This window comes from Echinops telfairi, unplaced genomic scaffold, assembly GCF_000313985.2.
Source record: "Echinops telfairi isolate 266 unplaced genomic scaffold, ASM31398v2 ScPeMD7_7427;HRSCAF=8465, whole genome shotgun sequence".
Classification (NCBI taxonomy): domain Eukaryota; kingdom Metazoa; phylum Chordata; class Mammalia; order Afrosoricida; family Tenrecidae; genus Echinops; species Echinops telfairi.
In genome coordinates, this window is record NW_022111327.1 from 31475 (window position 1) to 41800 (window position 10326).

Genomic DNA, 10326 nt, shown 5'->3' on the forward strand with positions numbered 1-10326 from the left:
TGCAGACCACGTGGTCCTAGACATAGAAAAAAAGCTGGCACTTAACAAGAAAACTAATGGAACTAATAGAAGGATTCAATAAAATGGCAAGGTATACAATCAACATACAAAAATCATTTGAATTCCTCTACCCAGTGGTTTTCAACTTGTGAGTCACAAGCCCTTTGGGGGTCAATGACCCTTTCACAGGGGTCCCCCAGTTCATAACAGTGGTAAAATTACAGTTATGAAGTAGCACTGAAAATAATGTTATCATTGGGGGTCACCATAACATGAGGAACTGTTTCAAAGGGTCACGCCATTAAGAAGGTTGAGAACCACCTCTACACTAACAAAGAGAACTCTGAAAGGAAAATAATACCATTTACAATAGCTACCAAAAAGATGAAATTATTAGGAATAAACCGAACCAGATGTGCAAAAGGCTGACACAAAGAAAACTACAAAATACTACTGGAAGATAATAGAGATTCGCATAAATGAAAGAGCACACCATACTCATGGATAAGACAATTTAACATTGTGAAATGTCAATACTTCCCAAAGCAATGTATAGATATAATGCATTCACAATGCAGAATTCATTACTATTCTTTAAAGATATTGAAAGACTAATCTCCAACTTTATGTGGAAATGAAAAACACCTGGATAAACAAAACACTACATAAAGGACTAAGTAGGAAGTCCCACACTTCTGGATCACAAGAACTGAGAACCCAGAAGTAAATTTGTCCACCTGATGGAAAGCTGATCTCTGCCTGACAAAGGATTGAAATCCATTAAATTAAATGGTGTTAACAAAACTGCATATCAATTTGGAAAAAAATGAAATAAAATCTGTAACTCGCAACATATAAAATCCACCTCAAGATAGTTCAAAGACCCCAATCTGAAACCTGAAACTTTAAAGATTATTAAACAAAAAGTAAGATAACACACTTTTAATGATGTTGTTAGCTGTTGTGAAGTCAATTCCAACTTATACAACGGAATGACACTGTGTAACCATTCTCACAAATGTAATGTTTGAACCCATTATTACAGCCACTGTGCCACGTGGAGAGGCTGTAACTTAAGGCATAAATAGTTGTAGGAACCATAACTAAAAATGCACAAACTATAGAAGATAAACTAGACAACTAACGTCTCCTAAAAGTTAAACACTTAAATTCATTAAAATATTTATCCAGAAGAGTAAAAAGATAATGCAAAGCCTGGGAAACATTTGTTTGCAATGAAGTGTTAGACAAGAGACTAATCTCTGTAATTTTTTGTTAATCATCTTATTAGGGGCTCATACAACTCATCACAATCGATACATTCATCAATTGTGTAAAGCACATTTGTACATTCATTGCCTTCATCATTCTCATAACATTTGCTCTCCACGTAGGCCCCTGGAATCAGCTGCTCATTTGTTGCCCTCCCTCCCCGCTCCCTCGTCCCTCATGAGCCCTTGATAATATGTAAATTATTTTGTCATATCTTACACTGTCCGAAGTCTCCCTTCACCTACTTTTCTGTTGTCCATCCCCCAGGGAGGAGGTTATATGTAGGTCCTTGTAATCGGTTCCCCTTTCCACCCTATCCTCCTTTCACCCTCCCAATATCGCCATTCTCACCACTGGTCCTGAAGGGATCATCCGCCCTAGATTCCCTGTGTTTCCAGTCCCTATCTGTACCAGTGTACATCCTCTGGTCTAGCCAGATTTGTAAGGTAGAATTGGGATCATGATAGTGGTGGGGAGGAAGCATTTAGGAACTAAAGGAAAGTTGTATGTTTCATCATTGCTACACTGGATCCTGACTTGCTTGTCTCCTCCCCGCGACCCTTCCATATGGGGACAACCAATTGCCTACAGATGGGATTTGAGTCTCCAGTCTGCACTCCTGCTTATTCACAATGATATGATTTTTTTGTTCTGATGATGCCTGATACCTTCAACACCTCATGATCACGCAGGCTGGTGTGCTTCTTCCATGTGGGCTTTGTTGCTTCTGAGCTAGATGGCCACTTGTTTATCTCCAAGCCTTTAAGACCCCAGATGCTATATCTTTTGATAGCCGGGCACCATCAGCTTTCTTCACCACATTTGCTTATGCACCCGCTTTGTCTTCAGCGATTGTGTCAGGAAGGTGAGCATTATGAAATGCCAGTTTAATAGAACAAAGTATTCTTGCATTGAGGGAGTACTTGAGTGGAGGCCCAATGTCCATCTGCTACCTTAATACTAAATATATATATATATATATGAACATAGATCTATTTTCCTATTACATATAAATATATTTACTTATGTACATGCCTGTATTTAGACCTCTATAAATGTCCTTTGCCTCCTAGCTCTTTCCTCTATTTTCTTTTACTTTCCTCTTGTCCCACTATCATGTTCGGCCTTCATTTGGGTTTCAGTAATTTCTCTCAGTTACATTGCCCTTGATCAAGCCCTACCAGGCCTCCTACACCGTCTTCACCACTGATTTGGATCCCTAGTTTTTCCCTTCTCCCTGGGTTTGTTAACACCACTTCCTTTCCCCCCAGCTTCCCCTCTTCCATGTCCCCCCTGGAACTGTCCGTCCCATTGTTTTCTTCTCCAGATTGTTCATACAACCCATCTTATTTAGACAGATCTGTGGATAATCTCTGTAATTATGGAAATCTTTGGCACTTCAATAACAAAAAGAAACAAATCACTTAAAAATGGGCAACAGTATGAACAGACATTTCACCAAAGAAGACATTTAAGTGGCCAAAAAATATGAAGACATGTTCCTGATGATTAGCTACTCAAATTCAACTCACTGCCATGGAGTCATTTCTGACTCATAGCAACCCTGCAAGACAGAAGGGAACTGCCACTTTGGGTTTCTGCGGTTGTTAATCATTATAGGAGCAGAAAGCCTGGCATGTTGGAACTTCTGACTTTGTGACTAGCACCTCAACATGTAACCTACTCTAGGGCTCCTTAGTTAGCCACTAGGGAGTTTCGAGTGTGAACGAGATATCATCTCACCTTGACATTAGCCGAGTTCAAAACTACAGAAACCACCAAATGCTGATGAGGGTGTCAAGAGATGGGAACTCTCATCCAGTGCTGGCCAGATTGTAAAATTGTAAAAGCACTGTGGAAAACTATATGCTTAAAATGTTTGAAATGTGAACACCATGTAATCCAGCAATTCTACTACTGAGCATATGTTCTACAGAAATAATAACAATAACAGATATATTCAAACCATGTCCACCACAGCATTAGTCACAAAAAGGAAAAAGATAGAAACAACCTATATGCCCAATAACATATGAAAGGATAAACAGAAACATTTGTATACATACAGACACATACACACAATGTAATACTACATAGTGTAAAGAGTAATGAGTAATATTTGAAACACCTTGTAATATGGATGAACATGGAAGACTGAATGCTGAGTGAAATAAATCCATAATGAAGAGGAAAATATTGTATGAGACCACTATTATTAAAAAAAGGTCAAAGATAGATTACAGAGTGAAAGAATCTTTTTGTGCTTCATATTGGGATAATCTCTGTTGTATTTTGTCATTGTTCATAGCCTTCTTGACTCTCTGCTATGTGTTTCTCTCTTTTTTGGTATGTGAAACCTAGGAATGGTGAATCTACAGAGAAAACAATGAAAATAAAGGTTCCTGGGAGATATGGTGGTGGAGTTCAGGGGGAAAAGGGAGCTGATATCAAGTAGTTCAAAAAGGAAGAAAATATTTTGAAGCTGATTTTGGTAGCATTTGTACAATACTGCTTGGTGTGATTGGACTATGGAATGGTAACATGTCTGGATTAGCTCCTAATAAAATGGTTTTGGAGGGGTAGAATAAAATATTTTTTGTCTGTTACCAGGAATGAGAGGAAACAGAAGGGAAACTTTACTAACTAGAGAATTGACACGTATGAGCATTAACTTGGGTAGTAGGAATGGCAGTACAGTATAGTCCTGGACCTCAACACTAATCTGTTCTAGAAGGAACATCAAGATGCAGTGCAGTAGAGTTTCGAATCAATTTTTCCTATAAGAAATAAATGAAAACTGTCGGGGGCCATGGGCCCCAACAGCCAAGATCTCATAAACAGGCTTTACTCTCAGCCTCAGGCCAGGATGGAGACTTTCCGTTTCCCTTTGCTGCCTTACAGAAAAGCCCTAATGGCCTTAACCTTTTCCCTTATTGGCTAACAAGCACCCTGTTAGCACATGTGCTGTTTCACCTAATTAGCATAAGGTAATGACATTCCCGCGGAATAATGCTGACCTCTGGAGCTAGGCGCGCTTTTGTAGCCTTCGGATTGGGCGTTATCAGTAGTAGCCTGATTTGCATGTCCCGCGGGCACCTCCTTCCTTTTTGCCTTGATAAGCTGCGGCTTGTGGGAAAATAGAGAACTGAGAGAACAGAGAATAAACAACCGCTCAGCCTGCTGTCTCGTCTCCATTCTTTGCGTCCCGCTCCTTCTATCCAGGACCCATGTTGCTGCTCCCGCTGGACAGGACAGGAAACAGATTAACTCATTCTCAACACTCAAGTTTTTACCCGAACCTTGCCTTTTATACCAAACATTACACATAAATTTCAAGGTAAATAAGTTCAGATTTAAATAATATAATTTAAATGAGAAACTCAATTTGGATTCATATGATAGAAGAATTGGCCTTAATGAACATAATCTTACATAATCCTTACAGAATGATTATACTCATTTTCCATATGAGCAAACAGAATCAGAGCGTTTGAGTTGCCCAAGATAACACAGCTTGTCAAGGATAGAGTGAGAATTGGGGCTTGGACTGCATGTTTACAACTGTGGCTTTTATCTTGAAAGCAATGAGCCATTAGAGAGTTTATTATTGTTCAAAGTTGTGTTAGTACTATCTATATTTGATGTTGATGTAATTTATGGTTCACAGAAGTTACATAAATTGTAGTACAGATGGATTCTGTGTATTTTCCACTCAACTTTCTCCAATGATAATAATGTATAAAGAAATCAAAGTACACAATGGAGTGCATAAGCAAATATGGTGAAGAAAGCGGATGGTGCCTGACTACCAATAGATATACTGTCTGGGATTATAAAGGCTTCAAGATAAACAAGTGGTCATCTAGCTGAGAAACAACAAAACCCTCATGGAGGAAGCACACCAGCCTGTGTGATCATGAATGTGTCCACGGGATCAGGTATCTGACATCAAAGACCCAAAACAAAACAAACAAACAAGCAAACAAACAGAAACCATATCAATGGGAATGAGGAGGAAGGCAGAGTAGAGACCCACAGCCCATCAGTAGTCAATTGGGCACCCCCTCTCAGAAGGCCACAATGAAGAGAAGAGCCAGTCAGGGTGCAGTACAGTACTGATGAAACATACAACCTTCCTCTAGTTCTTTAATACTTCCTCCCACCCTAAAACCACGACCCCAATTCTATCTTACAAATATGGCTAGACCAGAACATGTATACGGGTACAGTTAAGCGCTCGCAACACAGATAATCCAGAACAGATAAACCCCTCAGGACCAATAAGGTAAGCAGCAATACTAGGAGGGTAAGGGTCAGGGGGGTGGGCGGGGAGTAGGGGGGAACCGATCACAATGATCGATGTATGGCTCCTATCCCAGGGGGAGTGACAGCAGAAAAAGTGGATGAAATGAGACAGTAGTTGGTGTAAGACATGGAAAAAAAAGGATAATTTATAAATTATCAAGGGGGCATGGGAAGGGAGGGGGAAATGAGCAGCTGATGCCAGGAGCTTAGGTAGAAAGAAAATGTTCTTTAAAAAGATGATGACAACATATGTAAAGATGTGTTTGATAAAATGGATATATGCATGGATTGTGATAAGAGCTGTAAGAGCCCCCAATAAAATAAAATAAAAAGAGTAACTCTTTCAAAAATATGCAGGTGCAGTTCGACTCTGTCCTATTGGGTCACTATGTGTAGATGGCTGTTAGTGTGAAGTTTGGAGTTGAAACCTTGCTACAAAGCCAAGAAGGCCAGAGCTACTGCAAAGGATGGTGGAGACTCCGTATTTTCATAAATTTTAAGCAAGCACTGCCTAATAGCCTTCCCAAAACAGACCTCCCCTCCCGCATTCCTGTCTTAATTTTAAAACAGCACTGGGTGGTGCCCAACTACCACTACCAGTAATATGCCTTTTTTTTTCCTTTAAAAAAATCATTTTATTAGGGGCTCATACAACTCTTATCACTATCCATACATACATCAATATGCCTTTTATTAGAACCTAGTCATACCGAACAAAGATTCTGTAAAAGATCAGGCCAGGGAACCAGGCCGCAGGGTTCACCATGAACCACTTCATCCCCATCCAGAACCAGGTGGGCAAAACCCGCCTGACCACGTGATCCATGCAATTTGAGGACCAGAAAGCAGAAACTGAAGAGTTGCACACCATGGTCTCCGTCCAAGACGCCAAGCACATCAATGTTGTGAAGTTCCAGAACTTGAAGATCATCTACTGATGTCAATGACAACACCCTGGCCTACCTGGAGGCTAACGGCAACTTAGTGGAGGACTTAAATGAGCATTTCCACAATATCTGTGAGCTAGACCTGGTGTTCATGTTCAACTTCTACAAGGCTTACTGGATCATGGACCAGATAGATGTTCCAGGCCAGGGACATCTGAGAGAAAAGCCAGACTAAGGTGCTGAAGGAGCTGCTTATGCTTCAGATACTGGAGTGGGAGTGGGGGGCAACCTCACCAGGAGCCCATCTTCCTTGCTGCCACCACCAAACTCTACCTGGGCATCCCTCTCCATCCCATTATTCAGGCCTGAAGCCAACCCGAGCCACCCCTCCCCCCAGCTGCCCAGGAGGAAGGGACCCAGCTAGGTCTGGAGCACTAGGGAGGACACCCTATTCCCCTCTGGGCTCCCAAGGGGAGCAGAGGCCACTTCCAGTTTACTAAGTAATCATGCAGAAGCCCTGTGATGGTGTGTGTGTGTGTGTGTGTGTGTGTATGTGTGTGTGTGTGTGTGTGTAGCCCACGAAAAACCTGTGATCCCCCACTCTGTGCTGAAAAAAAAAAAACAACCGGTGAATTCGGATCAAACAGGGAAGTCAGAGTTTCAAATTCTCCTATATCCAGACTTTCTGAAGCCAATGAAACAAGATAAACCCTTGAAACTATTGCGTTGAGAGAAACTTTAAACACAACTCTCAAAGTCTTATTTAAACCAAATAAAACACAAATGAAACCAACTCTCATCGACTGGATTCTGACTCATACAAACCCAATATGAGAGAACAGGCACTTTGAGTTTCCAAAGCTGTAAATCTCTATGGGAGGACCAACCCTCATATTTCTCTGGAAATCAAACACTGGTTTGGCACAATTAACAAAGAAGGTCTGCTCTGAGCATCCAGAGACCCCTATACTGGGTTTCAAGCTGTAAATCTTTGCCTTGTAAAGACTCTTGCTGAGAGCCTTCTCTTTTCTCCCCCAGATCATGTGGTGGGTTTGAATAGAGCCCTGTGTAAAGTAGGAGCAGACTACCCAATACGAATGATAAGTGCAGGCTTACTGATGCTTCCCGAGTAACCTGTATTGAACAATTTCTCCCAGCTTGAAAACTGCGCAATTCCCACTACAGACGCAGCAGTATGCACAAGTCAACCTGTGCTGATTACTTAGCTGACTGGCTGCCCCCTGGGAAGAGGCTGTGTGGGGTGGCAAGAAACACAGATGGCAGCCATATAGACAAAGTGGAACCTTTGAGATGGTGGCGGGGTGTGTGTGTGTGAAATTGTTCACTCTGGAGTTAGTAAAGCAACACAAGGCAGCCCCTACTCACTTTGCTGATTGTGAGTTGAACACTGAGCACAGGCATTCTTGGATAGAACATGCACTTGGCAGGTTTTTCCATTTGGTCCATAGGTTCCTTATTGAAAATCTGGGAGGGGGGGCTTGGAGTTATCTCAAGAGGTGGATGCGGTTTCTTGCAGGGGACATGTGACCACCAGAACTCCTTGCAAGTCCAGCCTGAGTTCCTGCTCCCTGGAATCCCAGGAAAGGGCGCCATTTTCTGTGTTGCAGCAAAAGGAAACAAGTAAGCAAACCGAGAGCAAATCGTCTCCTCATCACTTTCTTTTTATCACAAAGCCGATTTTTGGACTTGGGTGCATATGAACTGGACAGTACTGTTCATTCGTTACAAACTTGGAGGAGGGGCAAGAACTAGGCTTTAGTGAATTGGGGCTGCAGAGGTGTCTGCTTTTGCCCTGGCAAAGGGCACCTGGCCAGGCGCCCACTGGAACCAACCATGACCCCCCGGGGCTGTGCGGAGGGACACGCGCCCACACTTCTCCAAGGATGCGCCCCTGCTCCAGTGCACACGCAGAACCCAATGGGCATTCACTGGGCAGCATGGCCAGGTCCTGCCCCAGGCAGCCGCCTCCAGTGGAGCGAAGAGGAATAAACTGCGAGCCAGAGCCACAGTTCTCCAAGTAAAGGGGCCCTATTTTCTAGGTTGGGTCTGTCCACGTGCGCGCCTCCAGCACTTGCACTCCCCACCCCCACCCCCACCGCTCGCCCACTAGAAAGTAACAACAGGGCTAGAAACACCAAGGATTGCCTCCTAAGGAACGAAAGCGCTGGCGCGGTAAATCCAGGAAGAGCTTTATCTATAGAGCCGCGCTAGAGCCGGGCTCTGGCTCACAAAGAGGCCCCCATGTCAGAAGACACGTCACAGGAGCCTGGAACGCAGCCCCGCCAAGGATACCCAGAGCTCCCCTGGGGCACAGGGCCTGGAGCTCTCCCGCTGCACTACAGAGGCCAGGACTGGATGAACCAGAAGGTCAGTGTCTCAACCAGGGCGGTGTCTGCAGGGGGCTGGCACTTCTCCAACCCCAAGGAGTGGATTTTCCCAGGGAGAGAGGAGAGAAAGTGGCATGGGGGTGGGGTGGGCCATGATGCAGCCATCCTCCCCACTGCTCTTCCACCTGGCCCCTCGTTTCCTGCCCAAGTGTTCCCCAGTCTATCACAACTGAGTCTTTTCTCTCTTATTTCACCCCACTCTAACTCCTCTCTTGGACCTCTTTCTAGAGGAAAGGGAGCAGTTCACAATAGCAGACTTTGAGTCCGGAGCCGCAGCCTCGGCATCCACCACCAAGGAGGCACCACCCCGGAGGAGGACGACTATGCTAGTACTGGAATTTACCAGCTGTTTGGGGAGGACAATTCGGACAACAGTGGAGGCTCCTTCCAAGATCCTGGGCAGCTGCCAGAGGAGCCAGGTGCCCAAGCTGAGAGGGATTCACAAGCCAGGGAGCCTGGGCAGCCTGGCCACAGGGCAAGTCCTTAAACCAGTTTCACACTGTACCCTGCCCTACTAGCTAGGTAAGCAGCTTTGTCATGGTGCCAAATTCTCTGGGATTGGGATTCCTCCTTAGGGGTAGAGGGGGGTGGGGTGGGGCAGGTGGATAAGTGGTGGTGGGGAGTTGGAAGGTGGTGTGGGGGATGCTTGGGGCATCCTTGCTCACAAGTTAAAGGCCCTCCTAGGGGCTTTGGTGGTTGGGAAGATGCTTTAAGGGGTTTTCAGGACTGGGATACAGGGGCTGTGCTAATGCAGAAGTGAATGAGCCTGGCACAGTTTTTTTAATTAAGATTTTGATCATTTATTTATAGCCAGTTTTTTCCTCGTTTTTTTTTTTTTAAAGCAGTCTCAAATAGTATATTTTGTGAGTGGTTGGATTTTTATTTTTTTAAAACACATCTGTAAATTTTGTGTTAGGCTATTACCCACAAGGTAGCAATTTGAAGCCACCAGCCAATCCACTGGAAAAAGATGAGGCTTTGATCTCCAGAAAGATTTACATCTTCAACCAACCCCAAGGGGCAGTTTTGTTCCCTTGTACAATAAACCGAAATAGTCTGGTTCAAGACATACCAAAGTAAAGGAGTTTGGGTAATTTGTTTATTTTCACAGAAGGTCTTCCTTAAAAAAGATTTCCAGGGTTTTTGTTTGCTATTCCATAAACAGAAAAATCGATTGAATCCTATTGAACTAATAAACTTGCAGACGGGCAGTTATATATATATATATAAAGTATATATATATACTTTACTCTCCTTTGGAAAACTCTCCCTAAAGGAAGCCCCCAACTGTATTACAAAGGAATAAAGTGGTAAGGGTGTAGGTGCTAGAAATTTTAAAACAAGCAAGAAATGTGCAGCAATGTATGAAGGGGGAGATGCTTTTAAAAAAGATCATGGAAAGTGAAATTTTGAAAGAATCTGTTCATGAACTTGTCGAAGTGCTCACCCTATAA

At 43.3% G+C, this 10326-nt stretch overlaps 1 pseudogene; it reads left to right on the forward strand.

Moving 5' to 3' along the window:
• The first annotated feature begins 6341 nt into the window (after window positions 1-6341).
• LOC101644803 lies at window positions 6342-9390 on the forward strand (annotated as a pseudogene).
• Window positions 9391-10326: the final 936 nt, after the last annotated feature.